We start from the raw sequence: 24,961 nt of genomic DNA on the forward strand, positions 1-24,961 counted from the left end.
GACAGAATTTTCATTTTTGGGTGAACTAACCCTTTAAATTCCTTTGTTTATTTCATCAAATATTCAGATGTTTTTGTGAACGTATATGTTCAGACTGGGTGTTTATTTTGTCCTGTATTTATAAAAAATATTTCATTAAGAGACTTTTTTTCATGCAGTGGTTTTAAGGCCCTGACACAGGTGACATGAGCCAACCCTAGAGTCGGCTTCAGTCATTGTTAGTTCTTTGACGTCGGTTTTGTGTTTCAGGGCCTTAAGAATTTATTTATTTTTCTGTACAAAAAGCTTGTTTGCTGTAGCCTATAGTAATCCAGAGATAATTCAATCCTGAAGTCCTCCCTGGCCACCCCTCCCTCTGAGAACAGCCAGCACTGTGGTAGTGTCAGTCATTAACATATGAAAGGTCTTCACACCTAACAGTCGTCAGTCCCCTCACACCCAGCAGTGTTAATGTCCGTGAAATTTCACGTATTCCTGGATATGTCCGCATATGTGAGGTTTCCGGGTTTATCTGGAAATATACTGTTCCGTGTTACTCTGATCCGCTTTTTCCCACATACATCCGGCATACATCAAATTACACAGGAGTTTACCATGCCCGTATTTTGCCGGATTTTAGTCTTTTCATGCAGTGAAATGTACAATTATCCACAGAGAAAAAGGCAAACTAGGAGATGACAAAAGCGCACAGGAAGGTGTTGTTGCACATGAAAAATAATAACCATAATAACCACTGTGTGTTAGTGACTGATAGCGAATATGTGTATCTGGGCTTGGTAGAACACCTGGACAGGTGGAACAGAATCATTTCTATAATGCTAAAAGTAAACCGTTGGCGCAAGCTGAATTATGGAGAAGCATAAGTGAGAATAATAAGATTGTGAAACCGAGAGTATTGCATCAGTCAAGTCACACTGTTCAAAAAAACGTCTGCAGCCGTCAGAAATAAGGAAATTGACCAATACATTCGGATAGGTGCGGTTACCAATAAAAGCGTGAGGAACTTGCAGGAACTGCATGACAAACTGAATCACCCTTCAACGACGTATGTTGCAGAATACTGTCAGCAGATGTGCCTGCACTGTTCAGTTTTACTTCAGCTTACAAAGACATTTCTATAAGTAATAGAAAGAGCATTATAGTATATCTTGCAAGACCAAGGACAACGAGGGATCCAGGAAAGATTCTGCTGGAGGGTAAGTATGAATTTGATCAATAGGCCTAGTTGTCAATAGCCGCTTTCCGACCAAGTAGTTCTAGGAACTTAGTTCTAGGAACTGTCCACTTCTAAACAGTTCTATGAACTACTCTCCCCCAAACTCGGTTTCGCTGTTTGCGTTCGCACTGGCCAAGTGGCCATAGGAACTGGTAGGAGGGGTAAGGGAGTGACGCAAGCACGCTGACTTTTATTTTGACGGCGTGACGGACCTTTATTTTGGCGGCGCTGAGAACGCCAGAGCAAACAATGCTCGCATTCTCTGTGTTTATTAGTTAGTGATATGTCTAACAGTACTGTTTAATATCTTATTAGATAGAACTGTTATAGAAAGTAGACAGTATATGAAAAAAAGGTTATTAGCCTTTGCCGTGTGGTTGATGTCCAGTGTTGCTAGCTGGGCAGATAAACATAATCATGTTTGGCTTGGTCCCCTCAAAGTTGCGTTGGATTTTCTCTTCAGCATAAAGGTTTAGAGGCCCATCTATCACTGTTTTCCATGTTTGTATAGTTAGTTTCTGGAGTAAATATATAGGCTATAATCTGTGTGTTTACATTACAGCTGTTTTAAAAATGGCGGGTGCTGGTGTTCCGCGTGCGTTCGGTCATCAGCGTACACTAACGTCACGGGTAGTTCCTATAGTGCTGGTTTAGACCCTACTCTGAAGTAGGACCTAAATTAGTTCCTCCAAATGGAGTTCCTAGAACTAAAATCGTTCCTAGTTCCTGCGGTGCGAACACGCCGACATCCGGGTACTTTAGCCAATAATTCTAGGAACTGTGAAAAGGTTCCTCCGGTTGGAAAGCGGCTATTGATTGTTATTGTTGCATGAAGGTGTAGGGACACACCTAGATTTACTGGTATAGGCTAAACAAGCTAGTGAGGATTTAATCCTATTCTGACCTGACAGCAAAAGACTACCTAGCTACTTCTATACTAGGGGTTCTTCAGGAGATGAGATAAATACCAGATCTCACCACAGAGTTTTCTTTAAGGTCCTGTCGGAACCAGTTTCCATTTCATGTTCATGATATTCATTTGATGATGATCAGCTCATAAACTTCATCTTCTGTTTCCCAGGTGAAAAGGCAATGTATTTAAATTGTGCTTTTTTGGACATACTTAATATATTTAAATGATACTGTACTAAGTGCATATTAAATTTATTATTTTGAAACAACAGTAAATTAAGTGTATTTCAAGATATGCTTAAGATCAATTTTAAGTTATTTGCTATATATTTTAATATATTAAATTGTGCTAAAATGGAACTTCAAGTACATTTAGTGCATTTAAGTGTATTTCTTTACAGTTCATTTAAAATATACTTTCATATTTCTCAAACTACAGCTATCATATATTTGAGGCTTAATTTTAATGTACTTCAAGAACATTTCAGCTCATTAGAAATATATTAGCATTACACTAATAGTTTATTATAAAGCTGTTTTAATCAGTATTCAAAATGCTATATTAAAAGTGCAAAAATAATTCAATATAAATGTGAAGACATACACACACTTGGAAATCAAGAAAACTTTAATATACTATCTTGTTGTGTACATTGCAAAATAAATACCTAGAGTACATTAAAAAAAAGTACAGCAGCAGATATAATCTCTTGAACAAAATACATTATAATAAAGATCAGTGAAATGCTATGGCACAAGCTATATTACCAGCCTGGTCTCATTGTTAATACGTAGGTATTAATTCGTAATTTTCAAAGATAGAAAATGTACTTTTTGTACGTTTGGATAGATGCTGAAACGTATGGACGTATCTGCAACAATTAAACGTAACATTATTACGTTTTTACAGCTACAAAACGTAAAATATTTACGAATCTTTCATATCATAAGGATATCTGTATAATTTACCTTTTACCGTTTTATAGATAAATGGAAGATCCCTTAACCCTACTCCCAGACCTAAACATACCCATTTTATACAGAATATAAAAAGGATAAAACGTACAGAGATGTGTAGGGAAAAGGCAATTTTATTAACAATATAGCATTAAAAGATATTTTGAGCAGCTAGTCCTACTCCTACCCCTAAACATTTCTTAAAACTACATAGGCTACAATCATGAAGAAAAACAACATGCGTGTAATCAAAATAATTTATTTATTGCGAAAATGTCGAACCGGTACCAAAAGTCGTTCACATGATGATGTGTTGCAGTTGCAGTCGCAGTCCTCTCTGGCAGTATATAATAGTTTAGAATGAGGTACAGAGCAGAATTTAAGTTATTAATCCATGAAAATGTTAATCCGGCTTCGCTCGTGTGAAGGCGCGCGCGCTTCTCCATTTGGATTTGACGTTTACGGTCGCTGCTGAGAAATGGAGATGAAGATCACTGGATAAAGGGCTGAATTTGGATCTCTTTCTTGCAAACGTGTGGATTCTAAAGATTTGGATTATATCAAGCTAATAAAATTGATGTCTTTTGTGAATTTATGTTGGGTTTTGGTGTAGTATGGTTCTATTGGAGAAAACGCATTTTGTGTCTCACGGTAAATAAACTAAATTTACAAAATGGTTAAACGATTAAAGAAGGTATTTTAAAGGTTTTAAAGTGTAGTCTTGTTTAACACCATGTAACGTTAGGCTAATCCTCCGAAACGAGTTTGCAGAAGGCACGAACAGAGTGAAATGTTATTATTTCTTGAGTAAACTGCATTTAATAAATGCGACTGAAAACGTAACTGATACGACAGTTGAATGCAATAGAGTCAATATATTAACGCCACGATTTTAATATGCATAAATAGCAATATGTACAAATTTGTACGTCGGTAGAGTTGTTCATACATAAATAATTACGTATCTGTGTGTATAAAACGTAAGTAAATGTACGTATGATAGAACTACACTTTACGTAAAAATACAAACGTATTCTCATGAGATCACGTTGATATTACATTTACATTTATTCATTTAGCAGACGCTTTTATCCAAAGCGACTTACAAATGAGAACAATAGAAGCAGTTAAACTAACAGTAGGACAACATGCAAGTGCTATGACCTTTCTCAGTTTAATCTAACGCAGAATTTTTGTTGTTGTTGTTGTTGTTGTTGTTGTTGTTGTTATAGAACAGAATAGAATAGAGTAGTAGAGAAAGTGTTAGTATTACTGGATCAAGTGCTGTCGAAAAAGAAGCGTCTTCAGCGTCTGCCACGACCGCTGCCGCGCTAACCTATTTTATACACGCCTGATACCTCGTTATTGAATACAGCAGGCTCCGCGCACTCCTGTTTAGTCAAGCGAAACAGTCACGACGCACAAACAAAGTCAGACAAAGTCACAGACTGATGATCTCTCCTGTTGTTCGACTGCTTCTTCTGCTTCTTTAAAAGTGTATATTATACACTTTTGTAGAACATTTTGTAGAACATTTCTGTTATACCTGTATTACTGAAAAATACACTATGAATATTACATCACTAAATAAATAATACATCCATCTGAGTTTGATCATCATTCTGAATATGATCTGGATGAAGTCTGACATAAACATGATTTACTCAGCTTTTTGCTCAAAATTGTTTTGTTTTTTTTATTAAACTTTCCCACTTTCAAGTGTTGTTAAAAAGAAGAACTTTCTTTTAATATATTACATGTTCAGATATTCATACAACAAAAATATTCTGTGGGCCGTGAAGCTTTAGTGAAAATGAGCAAAAACACTTGCGGGGAAAGAGTTAAAAACACAGAGTGAACTTTAAAAATGAAAGCATCAGATATAAAGCGTTTTCAGATTACTTCAGTCGTCGTAGTTGAGCCGAACCGTTTGTGAAAGTTAGACTGGTTTTTCACTCAAACCACCATTGTTAGTTAATTGTGTCTTTAATTACAGTTGCACACGTTGGATCAAATAGTTTGTCTGTAATCTCAGGCATTTCCTACATTAGATCCACAAGCTTTAAGATGTGTGTTTTTACAGTGTGTGCAGTGAATGAAGAGCTCTTTAAACACGGCAGTGGAAACTTGTGAAACATCTGTCAGTCTGTGTGTTGCTCCACAAACTTCTGCTTTGACCTGCAGACGAAACACACAATCCTGTCAGTAACGTAAGTTCTTCAAGATTTATTCCTAGTTTAATAAACCATTGTACACTTGCAGCTGTGCTGGACTGAATATTCAGAACAACAGCATTCTTGCTTCTGTGATATTGTTCAAATGGAGGATTTCCAAACTTTAATCTTACATTTCACGTATTTCAAGCTTTCTAACATTACACACATCTCCTCTAAAGAACATGTAAAGCAAACTGAGGAAACTTTATTTCAACAATCACACAGAAAACAAGTTATGTCATATATTTCCCTAATGTTTTTAATAAAGTAGTAAATAGTAAATAGTAATGAATAGTAAATGAATGCGTGTTTTTAAAACTAATGACTGGTTTGTTATTTAGTGTTGCCTGTCAAGATTTCATGAAACAATGGCAGAACAAAACGCCAGCAGCAACAGATCAAGTGAAGATTATTATATCAACGCGAGCAGCAACAGATCAAGTGGAGTACATTATGACGATCAGATGTGGGAATTTCTCTGGAAACTTTATTCTGCAGAACAATTCATTATCTGGATCATTGCAGCCATTGAGATTCCAATCATGATATTAACTCTGTTTGCGTTGTGTGCTCTTATCAAATCTCATCGCTCCACTCCAGTGTTTGTTATTAATTTGATTCTTTCAGATCTCATTCAGATCATTTGTAGATTAACATTCACAATCAAATGGTCAGAGGAGGCCTATATTGCATATTTCTATAGTTTGATAGTGGGTCTGTTTTTTATGGCATGTGTTGCTTTTGAACGATATCTTATGGTTTCTCATCCTATCTGGTACAGATCTCATCATTCACTAAAAGTCCGCTGTGTCGTTTCTGTGATCATCTGGTTTTTTCCTCTGATCTTTGCAGTCATACGCTTTACAGACAATAAGTCTCTTTGGCTGTTTAGACGTCTGTCTGGAATGACCGCCTGTTTAATCCCCTACCCGATAGTCATTCTGTGTTTTGTTGGCACTTGTCGCGGTCTTTCACACACAATATCACTTACTTCTCTACAGCGCAAGAAAATTTTGGGCAGTTTGTTCCTGGTGCTTCTGACTTACACTTTTCTAATTCTCCCCCACGTAATCCTGACTTTTATATATACATCTGGTTACGACAGTTACAGTTCACTGTATTATATAATTTGGTATTTTTCTGAATCTCTCCTGTTTCTGAACCCACTGGCTGACTGTGTATTGTACATGTTCTTGAGGCCTGATGTTGGAGGGTTCATGAAGTCTGTTCTCTGCTGTTGTAGAACTGACACACATCAGAGTTCGACACACAGCCAGGACGAACACTCTCGAGACAGTAGTGCAGCGTTTGCCTGCTGTGTTTCAATGCAAAAGCCTGCGTCTCATTCACAGACCGTCTGCAGTTCAGTTTAAACATCTGCACTCAATAAATGAAGTCAATGTCATTCTTTTCACTGCACACACCCTTCCTTTTTGTGACATTTAGCTTTATTAGAGATAACTCTTGACTCATAAAACTCAAAACTCAATTGCTCTGTTTGCGCTCCATTAAACACATACGGTAAACAGAGTTTTATTAAAGATGTATTGATGTGCCGTTGATGCTTCTGCTGACGTTCTGTATCAGCAGGACTTTATCATACGATGGAGAGGAGGGTTGTATAAAGCACGGTTTATTCTCATTAATTCCCCCGATAGACTGACAGATCAACAACATCAAGTAGTTTAATGTCATAGTCTTGCTTGTGTTCCTAATGCATGTACATTATACTCTTTTACCAAATAACTACTATTCACGCTATTATTCACAGCACTTGAATATTGTTAGTTTAACTTCTATTGTTCTCCTCATTTGTAAATCGCTTTGGATTAAAGCGTCTGCTAAATGATTCAATGTAAATGTATTAAAAAGATGGTTCACTCAAAAATTATAATTGACATAATGTACATATGCCCTCATGTCTACCAAAAGCTGGATAACTTTCTTTCTTCTGTGGAACATAAAAGACAATATTTAGAGATTTCTTTGTCCATACATTAGAAGTCAGTGGACAGTTTCGGGTGAACTATCCCTAAAAAGACTTGATTTAAAGTGCACAGAATATATTAGAAGAGTACTAAGTTTATATACACATATTAACCAGAGCTTGCATGGAAATCAGAAGAGAGTTATTTGTAATATTGTTGTGTCTTTATAGAAGTGTTTCATATCGAGTCAGAGACTGTCCTGTATTCTCTCTCTTCTATCATTAATATAATTAAAGAGCTCTCAGTTCTCCTGTATGTGTTTCTGTCTGTGATTATTTGACAAATAACAGCTGAGTTGAACTGAGAAGGTCCACTTCCAGAAGAGAGAATCCACTTGCTCGAATGACTTTAATGCAGAGACTCCACATGGAAAGAGCTCTCGCTCCGCTACAGTAAAAGCCTTATTCCGCCTCTCCCACTGTTAATAAAATGTAACAATTATCATACAGTTTTATAAATGTTTGGTATCCAACTGTCTCTCTCTGGTAACATTTTTCATATATGCTGGGTAAGATTAATGGTATAAGTTATCATCATCTCATACATCTATTTTGTAACTATTTTAAGTGTAACCATAACCATATTTTGTCATTAAACCTTTTCAATTACAACTAATGTGCTAACTAGTTTTGATTTGGTATTGACTTTGAAGTGCTACTCTAGTAATCATGGACAGATTTACGATTTCTTGAACTCGAGGAGTCCATAAAGCTTGGCTTCCTTGGTAAAGGCAATACAATATCGTCACTCTCTATAGCAACGCTCTCCCACATATTAAGCTATTGTAACTGCGCTTATTTCCGTCATTGGTATAAGTGGCAGTGGGTGGAATAGACAAGAAATGTACAGTTTTCTACCATCTTGCTAATAACGTTTATTTAGTCGTTCGGCATTTCTTGCAGCCTGAACCACTGCTGGAAATCCACCCTTACACCTTATTCCGCGTCTCCCACTGTTAATACTTCACTCTTCCGCATTTTCTCATCCGACTTCCGCTAAACTGACACGGCACATCCGGTAGCTAGTTCAGTAGTTAGAAGATTGTTTATAGCTAGCCAAAGCTTTAGCGAAATGACAAATAACGCTGATACCGTAAATGTTTTAAATTGAGAGCACAGAGAAAACTTCGTCTGATGATCAGATGGTCTCATATTTTCCCATCCATCGTCATTGTTAACATGGGGAGACGATATGGAGAAGTGGCCAGAGGTAACCTATGGGGACATATTTAACTACTTCGTCCTGTCAGAAGGAGTTGATGGAGCAACAATGAAAAATTATAAAAGTACTGAGGCCTATCAATATTTACACAGTGGGAAAGTGGGTCGTGTACTCTTACACAGTGAGGGTGATTTCGTCATTTTAAACCCCTGAGGTCGGCAATCACGCCGGCGTGATCTGCTCGCTTTTTTTCTTATTGGTGCAAAAGAGACTCAAAATAATCTGTTGACTTTGATCTTGCATACAAGTTTCATACATCAATCGATCCTGTTAAGTGTGTATTTTTTTGTGTATACTCACAAAAGTGTTGTGCTTTTTGCCAAATAAAGAAAAATAAACATGATGTGAGTTCTGCTTTCTCTCTGTCAGTGAAGTCCATTCTGAAACGCGTCTGAAAATGAACTGTAACTCAGCGAATACTCAGTCAAACAGTCACACAGGCACACAGGCATGAAGCTTGAATTCTCTTCTTTTAAATGAAGTATTTTTTATAAAAAACAAATATTCTCAGTTTATGTAATATGTATGAAAAGAGAGAGATGTCAGTCGTTCTCTTTCAGCTCATTATGTTTTAATGTGACCCCACCCACGGAGAGTGCGCGCTATTCAAACGCAAATGATCTGAGGCGATCCATACAAACATGTGAATGCCCATACGCTGGATAACACACACAGCGAGTTATCAGAGTCATGTACTTTAAGACGCTGTGAGGAATAATATATTTTATGTTTTGTCAAAAATAAAGTCATCAACTAAGATGTTATTATAGTGTTTGTTCCAATGTAGGTTATATTCAAACTAATGAATCCTTAACTTTGAAATACGTATGATAAAATGTATACTTTAGTTTTTACAAAGAAAGATTACACTGGAAATATTGTTAAAATTTAAATGGTTAAAATAGCAAAAAATATATATACAAGGATAGAACAAAATCTTAAAAGGTCAATATAAGCCTTCTCTTTAAATTATTTTTATTGTGCTTTATTAGTGACACATTTGGGTAGAGAATATAGTCCAAAACTTTCTGAAAATACAATATGAGAACAATAAACTGCACAATTACTAGAAATGTTTACCTTGGATATTATACAATTTGCAAGCACAATTTGTGAAAAAAAAACAACGACTGTGTTTCCAACTGTGAACCTATTATATATATATATATATATATATGTCAGTGGCCAAAATGACTCTAAGATATATATGTTTAAACTTTGTAGCCGACTACGCCACCTAGAGTTGAAACTGAGACCCCAGGAACTCAATATTAAAACCAGGTTCTTTAACGGAGAAGGGAACAGTGGAAAACAACACCCAAAATTAGCAGTAGAAAAACTATTTTATTACAATAAAATTGTCTGTAAGAAAGATGAATCAAATAAAAAAAAAGAGGGCAGCAAGTCCAAGTCCAGATCTCCAATCCAGGCGACCGTCAAAGTTCAACTCAGTCTTTGCTAGACATCTATGTTACAGCCGACGTCCATTCACGCTCAGTCCCTCATAGAGGCCAGTATCAGCCCGATGCTGGAACACAGAAGAGAAAGAACTGCCAGCATACGACGCCCAACTCACATTACTTCATGTATAAACAATTTATGAGTTTATTAAATAAAAATAGAACTTCCTTAAAATATCGGCCGATTCAAAAGTCACTCAAGTAAAATTATGCAACGTAGTTCTCGTTCTCGTCCGTTAGGAGGCAATAATCTGGATTTAATAGACACCTCGCAAGTAGAAGTCAGAATGTACTCACAGCATGACTGGACAGCAAGCCTGCTATCCAGTCCAATGTATTCACGGCAGAAGAACCACGTCAATCATTCACTCGTCTCCTCAGCACTCGCGGTAGTCTCTTGCATACGGTCATCAACCCGTCTCACGCGCTGCTACTCCGACAATGCTCCGCGAATCACCGACTTTGTGATTACTCGTCTACAATGTGCTGCAATCTCGAATAGCCATAAGCCGTCTCAACGCAAGTGAAACACTCACTCTCTGATGCAAGCACAACGTGGTTTCTCCTTCTCTCGCTCTCGCTGTTGACTTCAACGGATGCGCGATACTGCCACCATCAGTCTCAGTCATGGTTACGTTTTTATAGGGGAACATATTCACCGCTCCACCCCAAAGTCCATCACTGATTAGTTCATTGAATTATCACAAATAGAGGTGTGGCTATAGGAATACTGCCTGGAAAAACACAGCAATCAACAAAAGAAAACACAGCAATTCACACAAAAGAAAACACAGCAATGAAATGTGATCATGCAATATAAAATACATTGTGCAACACCTTTACTCCACAACACCCCCCCCACAGTAAAATATAAGCAGTCCCTGCCAAAAGTTATTCAATTCACTCTCTATATCTCATGGGTCACTGTCCAACATTTGTACGTGTAGATCGTCTAACAGTCTCATTTCCCATATTTACAGGTTCAGAAGCCGGAGCAACCCAAACACTATATGGTACAGGGTCCTGAGCCATGACTATAGGCACAGTATTAAGAGTACTAGGGGGTGCTAAAACTTCCACTTCAGAAGCAGCACACAATTTAAGTGCATTACGGTGCAGAACCTTTTCTTTCCCTCCCTTTTCAGGTCTTGCCCGATACACCAACCCCGTCTCTCCCAATGTTCCTATTACAACATGTGGCACTGGACCCCACCAGCCACACAGCTTTCCGCGACCTTGCCTATTTCGGTCCCTAACCCAAACTCGCTGACCATCTAACAAGGGTACATCCTTAGCCCCACGATCATAAGTCTGTTTCATTTTCTCAGCAGCATGATCCATCTTATTCTTAGGTACAGCGTAGGCCCACTTTAACTTTTTGTAATGATCTTGGACCCACCCTCTATGATCCCACTTCTGCTGATCAACCACTACACCCAGCCCCAAATCTACAGGGATCCTCACTGTACGCCCAAACATCAGATATGATGGAGCAAAACCTGTGGCGCTATGTACAGTGTTGTTGTAGGCTTGCATCAGCTCAGGGAGGAAGTCAGGCCACCTATCCTGTTTCTCTTGTTCCAAAGTACGGAGCATATTTAACAAAGTCTGATTAACTCTTTCTACCCTACCATTCCCTGCAGGGTGATAGGAAGTAGTTCGACTTTTGGCCGTTCCATATAACTGGCAAAACTCCTGCACCAACTCTGACTCGAAATTTGGTCCTCTGTCTGAATGGAAACGCAAGGGGCAACCAAAGGTCTGCACCACATGAGTCCAAAGGGCCCTCACTGTGGTCTGAGCAGTCTGATCTTTTGTTGGGACTGCCCATGCGTAACGCGTAAACATATCTACCATAACTAATATGTTTTGGTAGCTATCACTAGGCCGTCCTAAAGACAAAAAGTCTAAAGCCACCACCTCTAATGGACAAGACACTGAGATAGGATTAAGGGGCGCCTTATGACTATCCCTACCCTTCTGCAGGCTGCAGGCGACGCACCCAGAATGGAACCCTCGCATCATCTCTTCCATCTTGGGCCAGTAGAAGTGGGACCGCACTTTGGTCAGTGTACGTTCAACACCTGCATGGGCCAATGCTTTATGATATCGCCTCCACACCTCCTCTTGTTGGACAGCTGGACAAACAATCTGCAATTGACACTCATGGGTATTTGGATGAATCATCTTTTTGTACAACACTCCATCATGGATTACAAGTCGTGATACATGGCGAAGCAACTGCTGTGCAATCAGGGGTAATGCTCTTCTCTCAAGGGTAGTTGGTACACTGGCAGACCTTACATACCGCATGACCACCTGAAGATCCTCATCCCCTTGTTGTGCCTCTCGCCACTCCATCCCCAAAGCACCAAGAGCGGTGACACCTCCATTGGCATCAATCTGCTGGACCTCTGCAAACTGGTTCTGCTCTGTTGGGGGCACAGGTAATCGGGACAAACTGTCGGCATTGTCATTTTCCCTCCCCGCCCGATATTTCACTATAAAGTCAAAACTGGCTAGTTGGGCCACCCAGCGTTGTTCCACAGCCCCGAGCTTAGCAGTTTGTAAATGGGCCACAGGGTTGTTATCCGTAACCACTGTAAACTTTGATCCAGTCAGGTAATCTCTAAATTTTTCTGTTACAGCCCACTTCAATGCTAATAACTCTAATTTGAAGGAACTATAATTTGCATCATTTCTCTCTGCAGGGTGAAGGCTTCGACTAGCATAAGTGATCACATGCTCTCGTCCGTCATGCACTTGTGACAAGACCGCACCTAACCCTTGGTGACTGGCATCTGTATACAAGACAAATGGTAAAGCGAAATCTGCATAGGCTAATACAGGGGCTTTTGTTAGGCAGGACTTCAAGGTCTCAAATGCAACCTGGCATGTAGCAGTCCACTCAATCTGACGTGTACCAGACTTTTTATCTACCGTAATGCCAACCAAGAGAGCATTTAAAGGTTGAGCGATTTTGGAAAAATTAGCAATAAAACGCCTGTAGTAGCCTGCAAGGCCCAGAAAGGCCCTTACCTCCCGGACTGTTGTAGGGGTAGGCCAATCTTGAACTGCTGCTGTCTTTTCAGGGTCAGGATGTACGCCAGCCTTGTCCACCACATGGCCAAGAAACTTCACCTGCTGTTGGAAGAGCCGGCACTTGTCAGATCTTAATTTTAACCCATAATGGGACAGCCACTGGAATATCTGTTCAAGGTGGCTAAGATGGGTAGAAAAGTCAAATGAGTACACAATAATATCATCCAGGTACACCAGAGAAAAGTCTATTAAATAGCCACTTAAACAACGCTGCATTAACCGCTGAAATGTGGCAGGTCCATTGCACAGACCAAAAGGCATACGCTGAAATTCGTATAGCCCCAAAGGGGTGGCGAAGGCAGTCTTGGGACGATCCTCTGGGTCTACACCCACCTGCCAGTACCCACTTGCCAGATCCAGAGTGCTGAACCATTCAGCCCTCTTCAAAGTGGTCAGAGTCTCCTCAATTTTGGGAAGAGGAAAAGCATCTTTGTGGGTGACGGCGTTCAATTTCCTATAGTCCACACAGAATCGCCAACTCCCATCCTTTTTCTTCACCATCACCACTGGGGCTGCCCATGGACTAGCACTCTCCGCAATGACTCCCTTATCCAACATGTCAGCCAACAAGGCCTTCATTTCTTGATACATCATAGGAGGCAATGGTCGAAACCTTTCCCGAATGGGAGGCACATTTCCAGTGTGAATTCTATGCTGTACCACCTCTGTGTACCCCACATCCTCTTCACCCTCAGAAAAGGCTTTAGACCATTTTCTCAAGAGTGCATCAAGGTCTTGGCACTGCTGTGTGGTCAAATCAGATCTTTGAGAAAATTGACATATACCAGGGGAAAATGCATCTTCTACAATGGGGCTAGCTTCAGTAAGACTCACCTCCACAATGCCTTCAGTACCCAACGTTAATCCAAGGTCTCTGCATCCATAAATATCAGGGCTATTGACTTCATACAGCCGTCCAAGCTTCTGATATTTTCCTACGAAAACACTGTATGGATGTATATTACAGAGTCTCACAGGCATTTTACCATCTCTTACCATGGCAATTGTTCATGCAGCAGCCACAGGTTGTTCAGACACAGGCTCCACAAGTCCACAGTAATCACTCTGTCGCAGACCCATTCGAGCACGTCCCCAGACTATGATTTCACTCCTTGGTGGAACACGTACACCTCGTCTGTTAGCCAGCCACACATTTCCCAGTGAGCCATCTTCATGAATGCGTGCTGCAATACGTTGACAAACTGCCGTAACTTGCTGCCATGCTTGTCGTTCTCTGGTACTCTGAAACAACGATGAAGAATGCCCCTCATTCTGAAAAAGAGCACTCCAACATTGTGAAATCACGTTCATACCAATTATTAAAGGATTCGTAGAAAATTCATTTTTTACAATGACAACACCCCGCTCTGGAACTTGGACTCCAGCAACATTAAAATCAAACACAGCATATCCAATATAGGGGATTTCAAGGCCATTTGCAGCTCTTAAAGTCAAAACAGGGGCTTGGCCCATCTTATACTGAGGGAACTTCTCCTCAAACATACTCTGTTGCATCAGAGTGACTTGAGAGCCAGTGTCCAAAAGTCCTGTACACTCAATGTCCTGAATCATGACACTCACCATTGGACAGCCACCAATGAAAGAAGAAATGGTCCTTGAATTTTCTGATTGTTTTACTGGCCCCACCGCCTGGACCTCTGCAGCAGGGCAAATTAGTTTAAATCTCCATTAGGCAGCACACTTTCCTTGCAATACCTCGCTATATGTCCTGACTGTTGACAGCGCCGGCAGATCGGCCTCCCCTCTGCATCCCACATATTCGAGGAAGACTGCCCCCTTCGTCGCCTAGAAGAAACATTTTGTGGCTGGAAATGTACATAATTAGGTTGTGCATGATTTAATTGCGCCACTGGACTAGACGACTTCAGCTCCTTCATCACTTCCTGTGTCAATTCTCGCATCTGTCCTTTAACTTCCTCCAGAATTTCTCGCTTTAATTCAGCTTTCCAATCAGTCCCCTGTGAGCGAGAATCAATCCTACCAGGCCCACTAACAGCAGCACACGCCAGTTCATACCTTGGTTGACTGTATTCTGCTTCCAACAGTAAAGCCTCTTGATGCAGATCTGCGAATGTTCCTTCTGGGTTTCGGCGTGCATACGTTCTCAGGGCTCTCAGAAAAGGTCCATCCTCCAACCCCAACAACAACTGCTCCTTCAGTTGATCTTCCACAAGGGCCCCTTCTGGACTACGTCGCCGCAACCTGCAATAAAGCTCTCGTAATCGCAACACAAATGTCTTAAAAGATTCATCTTGCCTCTGTCTGCAACTAAAAAAATGTGACCTAAGGACAGGAAGAGGTATTTCTCCAGCATACAAGGTGTCTAAATGCTCAAAAATCTTACTGGCCTTATCCCTATCTCCATCAGCCAAAACACTTATTTCCCGCTTTGAATCACCACCCAGGGCACCCATTACAATTTTAACTTTCTTTGCTTCAGGTACTTCTTGGGCTTCTAAAAGCCCTTGCATTTGTTCTTTCCAGTCTCCATACTTCAAATCACAATCAGTACCCGTAAACTTTGGCACCCAAGGGGCACCAGGAAACACTGGCATCATCATTTTTTAAGCTTTTTTTTTTTTTTTTTTTTTTTTTTTATTCTATCAAGTGCTGTTCCACCGTTCCCGTATCCGACCCTGCCGCACTACGCCAAATTATGTCAGTGGCCAAAATGACTCTAAGATATAAACTTTGTAGCCGACTACGCCACCTAGAGTTGAAACTGAGACCCCAGGAACTCAATATTAAAACCAGGTTCTTTAACGGAGAAGGGAACAGTGGAAAACAACACCCAAAATTAGCAGTAGAAAAACTATTTTATTACAATAAAATTGTCTGTAAGAAAGATGAATCAAAAAAAAAAAAAGAGGGCAGCAAGTCCAAGTCCAGATCTCCAATCCAGGCGACCGTCAAAGTTCAACTCAGTCTTTGCTAGACATCTATGTTACAGCCGACGTCCATTCACGCTCAGTCCCTCATAGAGGCCAGTATCAGCCCGATGCTGGAACACAGAAGAGAAAGAACTGCCAGCATACGATGCCCAACTCACATTACTTCATGTATAAACAATTTATGAGTTTATTAAATAAAAATAGAACTTCCTTAAAATATCGGCCGATTCAAAAGTCACTCAAGTAAAATTATGCAACGTAGTTCTCGTTCTCGTCCGTTAGGAGGCAATAATCTGGATTTAATAGACACCTCGCAAGTAGAAGTCAGAATGTACTCACAGCATGACTGGACAGCAAGCCTGCTATCCAGTCCAATGTATTCACGGCAGAAGAACCACGTCAATCATTCACTCGTCTCCTCAGCACTCGCGGTAGTCTCTTGCATACGGTCATCAACCCGTCTCACGCGCTGCTACTCCGACAATGCTCCGCGAATCACCGACTTTGTGATTACTCGTCTACAATGTGCTGCAATCTCGAATAGCCATAAGCCGTCTCAACGCAAGTGAAACACTCACTCTCTGATGCAAGCACAACGTGGTTTCTCCTTCTCTCGCTCTCGCTGTTGACTTCAACGGATGCGCGATACTGCCACCATCAGTCTCAGTCATGGTTACGTTTTTATAGGGGAACATATTCACCGCTCCACCCCAAAGTCCATCACTGATTAGTTCATTGAATTATCACAAATAGAGGTGTGGCTATAGGAATACTGCCTGGAAAAACACAGCAATCAACAAAAGAAAACACAGCAATTCACACAAAAGAAAACACAGCAATGAAATGTGATCATGCAATATAAAATACATTGTGCAACTCCTTTACTCCACAACATATACATATCTCTTCTAGAGAGAACCGAGGTTACGTTACGACCGAAAGCAGCTTAGCCTGCAAGGCAGGAACCTCTAGGTTATAAAACCTTATAAATGTAGACGGGGAGGCCCAGCCTGCTGCCATACAGATATCTTGCAAGGCAATCCCACTAGACCAAGCCCACGACGAGGCCATGCCTCTTGTGGAGTGCGCTCTGACACCTAACGGGCACTGCAGGCCCTTAGAAGCGTAAGCCAGCGCAATAGCATCAACTATCCACCTGGATAGACTCTGTTTTGACACGGCAAGTCCCTTAGAACGTCCGTTGAACGAAACGAAGAGCTGCTCCGTCTGTCTGAAGACAGTCGAGCGAGACACAAAAGCCCTTAATGCCCTGACCGGGCAAAGGAAGCTTGCACCCTCCTCCTCGTTGGAGACCGGCAGGGCCGACAGGGAAATCACCTGCGCCCTAAACGGTGTGTAGAGGGATTTTGGAACATACCCGTGCCTTGGTTTGAGTATGACTTTCGAGTCATTTGGCCCAATATGCATTTCAAGATGGCGGCACGATAGCAGTTTCATGTGTGTCTCTGTTTTTTGGGAGTCCTGTCTTGGGTCTTATCTCAAGTGCTAAGCAGCTTTTAAATGTTCCTAAGTTCTGAGGGTTTTCTACAGAGATGGCGAATTGTAGTTTGTATTGATGTCTAGCAGTCGGGCAGCTTTACGGAGTAATTTCACCAGTTGAAGGATCGGCCAGGGCGACAACGTGCGCTGACTGGGTCAGCCGGCTGTGCAATTGTGTGTATAACGGCTCTGATGCTGGTTCTTTGTCAGTGGCCGCAGAGGCTCGTCTCCGGTGGTGCGAATGCGATCAGCAAAAGAGTTATTGGATTCCTTCATCCGACTGCTTGACCTTGCATTCGAGCTGGCCCATCGTTGAATTTCGATCTCGGGTTTCAAAGGATCTGCCAGAGCGACTACGCCTTCTGATCCGAGGTTGCTGTGCAATTGTGCGCCAAACAATTTTTACGCCGGGTGTGAGGCGGTGGATGAATATCTTCGGATATAAATCTCAGGTGACTGTTTCGCCTCCTTCTCCCCTTCTGCTGCCGGTATTTTTTTCTTCAGTCTCTCTGGACGCTGGATGTGACATTTAAAGCTGCAGTCGGCAAGTCTGGCAGATTGAGTCGACTTAGCCAAAATTTTGAATGTTTACAACTCTCATGCCCCTCCCCCACTACCAACGAGCACCCGCCCATCGTCAGTGCATGTGTACCTGATTTTCTGTGAACGTGCGCGTCTCTTCAGCATCGATCAACACCATGGACTCGGAGGTAGGTTGCCCTGGCTAATCTATCCATAGATAGCAATAACCGAGGAATTGGAAGCTTGTTAGTAGATTTTCTCTCCGCCATCACGCTTCGTACAATCTTCAGGTGAACTTCAGGCGTGTCGTGTGCATGTGATATTGTAATGTGCGCGTCTGCGCGAAGGAGGGGGGATCTGTGGCGTGTGCACGAACTGTGATTGACAGTCAGATCTCACACCCCCCTGCGCTGATTGGACCCGATGAGACGGAAGCGGTGGATTTTTGCAAAACAAATAACACGCTCCAGGTGGAGTTAGAAGCTCGGGTTTTTTTCTAAAACCACCTTATTTATGTTGTTCTGTCGGATTATAGTGTCAATTTCACTGAATTTGATCAAAAAAATGTTGCCGACGGCAGCTTTAAAAATTACTTTAAAATTCACGATTGTGCTGATCTTATTTGTTTGTCTCGCGTGTACGCCGCTGTCATGCAAGTATTGTTGCATACAACATTCATTTTCGATGGAATTCTATGATCTTCCATCAAGTCGGCAATTCGCGACAAACTTTACCACTGATCAATTTCTCAATGTACTAATAATTGATCATATAAGGACTGTCTTGCCACACGCCTTGCTGGTGTTTGAATCAGTTATTTCTTATGGCTGTCCAAGGACTTTCTCCCATCACAAATCTTCTTTTAATGTTAAAAAGTCTCTTTCACGAACATTGATTTTATTGCTTTTATTTATCTCTAGTAATGTTAATGTAAACCCTGCCTAATTCAGTAAATTTACATCATCTCTCCACACCTACTGAATTTGCTAATAGGCATGGAATTGGTTTTCTCAAGAACTAGCCCAGTTAATTCAATTAAGAAATAAACAGTGGTCCCTTGCAAGGAGGTCCAGCAGTAATGTAGATTGGCAACGTTTTAGAACTTTGAGAAATAAATGTACTTCAGCCATTCGGGCCTCTAAATCAAATTACTATCTTAATGCAACTACTGATAACTTTAACAATCCTTCTAAATTCTGGAAAACAATTAAAGTATTGCAGAACAAAAAGGTTTCAGACTTTCCCCAGAAATTGATCATTGGAAATGTAACCATCACAGATAAAAGTGACATTTTAAATGCCTTTAATGTACACTTTGAGAAGGCAGGTCATCTATTTGATCAGCAGTTTCCATCAATTTCAAGGGATGCTTCAACACATTTTTTGCCACCTAGTACATCTTCTATCTCTGATTTATCATTTGATTTTGAAGCCCTCCAAGTTCAAGATGTTATGAAATCACTAAATTCTATAGACCCTAAAAAGGCGCCTGGACCTGATGGTCTGGATCCCTTTTTGTTAAAGGTGGCTGCACCGGTTATAGCTGAGCCTATTACTCATATTTTTAATATGTCATTAAGTTTTAATCAGATCCCAGCAATCTGGAAGCAAGCTTACATTACTCCCCTGTTCAAATCTGGTGATCGATTTGACATGAATAATTTTAGACTCTAATCTAAAATCTCTAATCTTCCTGTTCTTTCTAAAATATTGGAATCTTTAGTTGCTACTCAACTTAAATCATATTTGCACTCACATAATATTTTAAATGAAATGCAATCCGGGTTCCGGTCGGGGCACAGTACAATATACGCCACTTTAAAAGTCATGGATGACATCAAAGAGGCTATGGACAGTAACTTAGCTGTTTTCTCTGTTCATAGACCTCACAAAGGCGTTTGATACTGTGGACCATCCATTATTGGTTAATACCCTGCTGAGAGCTGGCATTGGATGTAACACGGTCAAATGGTTCCATAGCTATTTGACCAATCGTTCACAAATGGTCAAATATGGCAATGATCTGTCAAACCCAGTCTTTGTAACTAAGGGTGTTCCACAGGGTTCTGTTTTGGGTCCCTTGCTTTTCCTAGTTTTTATTAATAATGCTTGTGATCATTTTAATTTTTGTAAATATCACCTCTATGCAGATGATACAATTCTGTATTCCTGTGCCCCCACAGCTAAATTAGCTTTTTCAAATCTACAGGCAGATTTCAATATCCTGCAACATGCCCTACTAGATTTGAAGCTGTTGTTAAACCCACATAAAACTAAAGTTATGGTTTTTCAAACTGGGAAAACAAAGCTACCATCCTTCTCCATCAAGTCACTAGATGGGATTTGTATCCAGTCTGTAGATAATTACAAATATCTGGGATTTTGGATGGATAAAAACCTAAATTTTAAATATCATGTTGATTTTCTTGCAAAGAAATTAAAATTCACATTGGGTTTTCTGTATAGACTAAAGTCCTGTTTTTCCTTGGCTTCAAGAAAACGTTTAGTTGTTTGCCTTTTTCTGTCACAGATTGATTATGGGGATACTATTTACAGATTTGCCTCTCTGTCCACCTTGTCCAAACTTGACCCCCTTTATCACTCTGCTCTCAGATATATCACAAATTTTAGTTTCAGGACACATCATTGTTTACTTTACAGTTTGGTAGGATGGTCATCTCTGCATTTGCGCAGGCTTGAACATTGGTATATTTTAATTTATAAAGTTATTTTAGGAAAACTTCCAAAATATTTATATAGGAAATTTTTATCATTTCAAAGTTCCTACAATCTCAGGTCACATAACTGGTTACAGTTTAAAGTGCCGGCTATTAGAACAGAGGCTGGAAAGCTAAGCCTGTTCTATTATGGTCCCTTGTCCTGGAATGACGTGCAGACTAAACTTAAACTACAATCCCTCATCTCTTTAAATGATTTTAAACATAGAATAAAATAATTGGTCATTGCTAAGTGCAGATGTTTTGATAATTCCACTTCCACTTAAATTCATTATCAATATGAATGTCGTTTCTGTGAACAGTATTATATAGGGTATTAGGTAATACCTAAATGTTTATGCTGCTGTATTCTTTGTTGTATTTATTGATGATGTTGGTTTTGTCTGTGGTTTGTTATTTGTTTAATCCTGCTATCTGACCCTGCCTTGACTAGGTCTCACTTGTAAAAGAGGTTTTAACCTCAATGTGACTTTCCTAGTTAAATAAAGGTTTAAATTTTTTTTTTTTTAAATCTATCGATCTGATTGGCTCGAATGGGGCACCTTTTATGGCTTCCAAGACCGTAGAAAGGTCCCACATGGGAACTGAGGGAGGTCTGGGAGGATTCAGCCACTTAGCTCCTCTAAGGAAGCGAATGACCAGATTGTTCCTTCCGAGTGACTAGCCAAGCGTTGGTTTAGTGAACGCTGCTATGGCCGCCACATAGACCTTGAGCGTGGATGGGGTTCTGCCCTTATCCAGTAGCTCTTGCAGGAAGGAGAGAACCTCCATCACCCCACAGTCTGAGGGTGAAAAGCCACGAGCTGTGCACCAGCTAGTGAACACAGACCATTTCGAGGAGTAGAGCCGTCTAGTAGACGGGGCTCTAGCCTGTGTGATCGTGTTTAACACTCCTACCGGGAGGTTAACGGGTACCCGTTGATGGCCCACGCATGTAGGGCCCAAAGCTCTGGGCGAGGATGCCAGATCGAGCCCTTGGCCTGAGAGAGGAGGTCCTTCCTCACTGGTATTGGCCATGGGGCAGTGCTCGTCAGCTGCATCAGAACCTGAAACAAGGTTTGGTTCGTCCAGAACGGAGCCACAAGTAGCACTGAGCATCCGTTTTCCCTGATTCGCTCTAATACCTGAGGTAGGAGCGAGACGGGGGGAAAAGCATAGAGCGGGCAGCGGGGCCAGACGTGGGCCAGCGCATCCCTGCTCTTGGAGAAAAACTTTGGACAGTGAGCGTTTTTCTGAGACGCGAACAGGTCGACCTTTGCTCTGCCTAATGTCTTCCACAGCAGTTGGACTGTCTGTGGGTGTAGAGACCATTCTGCTGCCAGAACATTGTTCCTGGAAAGTCTGTCTGGTCCCACGTTAAGGTGGCCTGGCACGTGCGCTGCTCTCAGCGAGCGCAGATTGTGCTGAGCCCAGACCAGGAGGCACTCCGCCAACCTGTGGAGGTTCCGTGACCTGATACCTCCCTGGCGATTTATATAGGCTACCACCGACGTGTTGTCCGAACGGACCAGAACGTGGTGTCCTTTTATCTGGGGACAAAAAACGCCTCAGCGCGTTGTCGACTGCCATAATTTCCAGGCAGTTTATGTGTAGAAGCTTCTCCCGTTCTGACCACTGGCTGAAGAACGGTCTGCCCTCGAGCAGCGCTCCCCATCCCGAGGTGGAGGTGTCCGTAGACACCACCTTCACACTGGAGGAAGTCCCCAGGCTTACACCTGACCGGTACCAATCGGTTGCTCTGCAAGGTTTCAGAGCTGAGACGCATTTCTGATCGACCTTGAGGCGGAACAGACCGGAAGCCCATGCTCGGCGTGGTACTCGCGCCTTTAGCCAGAACTGCAGTGGGCGCATGCGAAGCAGGCCCAACTGGAGTACAGATGACGCTGAGGCCATGAGACCCAGCATTTTCTGAAACTGTCTGAGCGGGACTATAGCGCCGCAGCGGAAGGTTTCCGTCATGCGCTGAATATCCAGTCTGCGCTGTGGCGATAGCTGAGCTGTCATAGACAGCGAGTCCAGTTCTGTGCCCAGAAAAGATATTCTCTGGCGTGGAGACAGTGAACTCTTCACCCAATTGACTTTGAGACCTAGATTCTCAAGATGCTCGAGTAATATGGTCCTGTGTTCTATGAGCTCTGAGTGAGATTGTAATTAGATTATAATCAGCCAATCGTCCAAGTAATTCAAAACTTGCATGCCCCGAAGTTTCAGGGGTGCGAGCGCCGCGTCCATGCACATCGTGAATGTACGGGGTGCTAGGGACAGGCCAAACGGAAGGACTGTGTATTTATATGCCTGGCCCTCGAAGGCGAATCTCAAAAATCGCCTGTGACGGGACGCTATTTGTATTTGGAAATATGCGTCCTTCAGATCTATTGACATAAACCAGTCCCCTTGGCGAAATTGCGAGAGGATTTTCCTGGTGGTGAGCATTCTGAACCGGCGTTTCAAAAGCGCTTTGTTCAGCTGTCTTAGATCTAGAATGGGTCTGAGACCCCTGTCTCTTTTCGGTACCAGAAAATATCTGCTGTACAGGCCCCCTTCGCTCTGAGCTTGAGATAAAGGCTCTATGGCCCCTTTGCTCAATAGTTTCGTAATTTCGGCTCGAAGTAGATGTGCTACTTCCTCTTTCACCGTAGTTTCGATTCTCGTGTAACGGTGAGGGCGTCGAGCGAACTGTAGCGAATAGCCTCTCTTTATAATGTTCAGCAACCATTCTGATACCCCGGGGAGCTCTGCCCATGCACTGGCATGAATGGTGTAACCCAGACTCAAATTAGTCAAATTAGAAAAAAATATTTTTTTTGCATATGCCCTCTTCCAGTTAAACTGTTTATGTGAAAAAAGATAGTGATAAAAGAAAATTGAGACAAATAAAATTCTTTATTAATCATATTAGTAATATGCAAATTACTGCAGTAAAAAAATATCCAATTAGAGTTGGAATCTGCACTGCAGATGTAGATCTTCCAATTGAGTGTGATCAGCAGCAATGCTGACTCCGCCCACTGTGAGAAGCAGTGAAAACTGATAAAGAGAGAGCTAAAACAGAGAAACGCATGTGATCAAAGCTCCAGAAATTTGAGATAAACGATCTAATTTTGAGCAAATATTTAGTATACAACTACTAAACAAAGCATATAAAAGTTATTTTAAGTTGAATTAAGTGTCAATTTGAGAAGTATTGTTAAAGAGCTTACCTGTTATGGCCTTGTTGATCCTGAACGTCGAGCCAAAGTTAGTTGAGTCATCGCTATAGTTCGTGGTGTAATCTGGAGAAAATATTAACAGAACACTGTTAATTCAGAGGAATCGGACAGTTTTTGTTGTTGTGTAGACGTTTGGATTTTCTGCTGTGATTTACGTGCATGGTGAGGATTCATCAAGCCGTGCTGAGAGAAAAGAAAGATGGCGAGCCTCCCAGACTGAACTTACATCCCAGACTGAACTTGGATCTTTAACTTCTTATCTTCTCATCCATTTGTTGTCGTTTTTCTTCCTGAACTGAAGCTGTTTAATGGACTCAGGTATATTTTTCTGAATTGAATTTATCGAATAGACTCAATATGTTTTCCTGAACTGAAGCTGTCTAATGGACTCAGGTATATTTTCCTGAATTGAGTTTATTGAATGGACTGAGGGGTGTTTAATCTTTATTTTTGCAGTTTTGTGAACTTGTTACAATTTGTTTTGTATATTTCTTAAGAGAAGTGTTATTCGGTATATTGTTCATTTTTTGGGGGTAAATTCATGTCAATTTGTTACTTTTGAATCATTTGACTCAAAACATTGATTTGAGCGTATTTGCAGCAACTGGTTTAAACCACAGTAAAACCAGGAAATTAGGACCTTAAATCAAACTATCCTTATTAATCTAAACAAATAGTCATAATTAAATTAGAGAAATCAAGAAATTTGAACCTCAGCTGGAAAATAAGAAAGAGGGAATTTATCAACCAGAGAGTCAAGAAAGAAAGAGCTTTTGTTGACGAATTTATTTGTTTTCTTTTGGGTTTATCAATTTGTTTCAAATCAGAACTTGATCAGGGTTGATCATATTGTATATTTTTGTACCCCTTTTGTACATATTGTACCCCTTTTGTCAAAAGTTGGACATTTCATTTGGTTTACCTTTGTCATTTATTATTTACTGTTCATTTCATTCATTACATCAATACAAAGAAAAAAATCATAATAGCTAATACAACAAAAAATCT

The 24,961-nt window shown here is 40.9% G+C and overlaps 1 long non-coding RNA gene across 1 annotated transcript; it reads left to right on the forward strand.

Annotated features, from left to right (window-relative positions):
* The first annotated feature begins 1,017 nt into the window (after window positions 1-1,017).
* LOC307161650 lies at window positions 1,018-8,831 on the forward strand. Its single transcript, XR_013821772.1, has 3 exons — window positions 1,018-1,196; window positions 5,169-5,295; window positions 5,643-8,831. It is a non-coding gene; the product is annotated as an uncharacterized lncRNA (long non-coding RNA).
* The last annotated feature ends 16,130 nt before the right edge of the window (window positions 8,832-24,961 follow it).

The sequence above is a fragment of the Squalius cephalus genome (assembly GCF_949319135.1).
Source record: "Squalius cephalus genome assembly, chromosome: 7".
Taxonomy (NCBI): Eukaryota; Metazoa; Chordata; class Actinopteri; order Cypriniformes; family Leuciscidae; genus Squalius; species Squalius cephalus.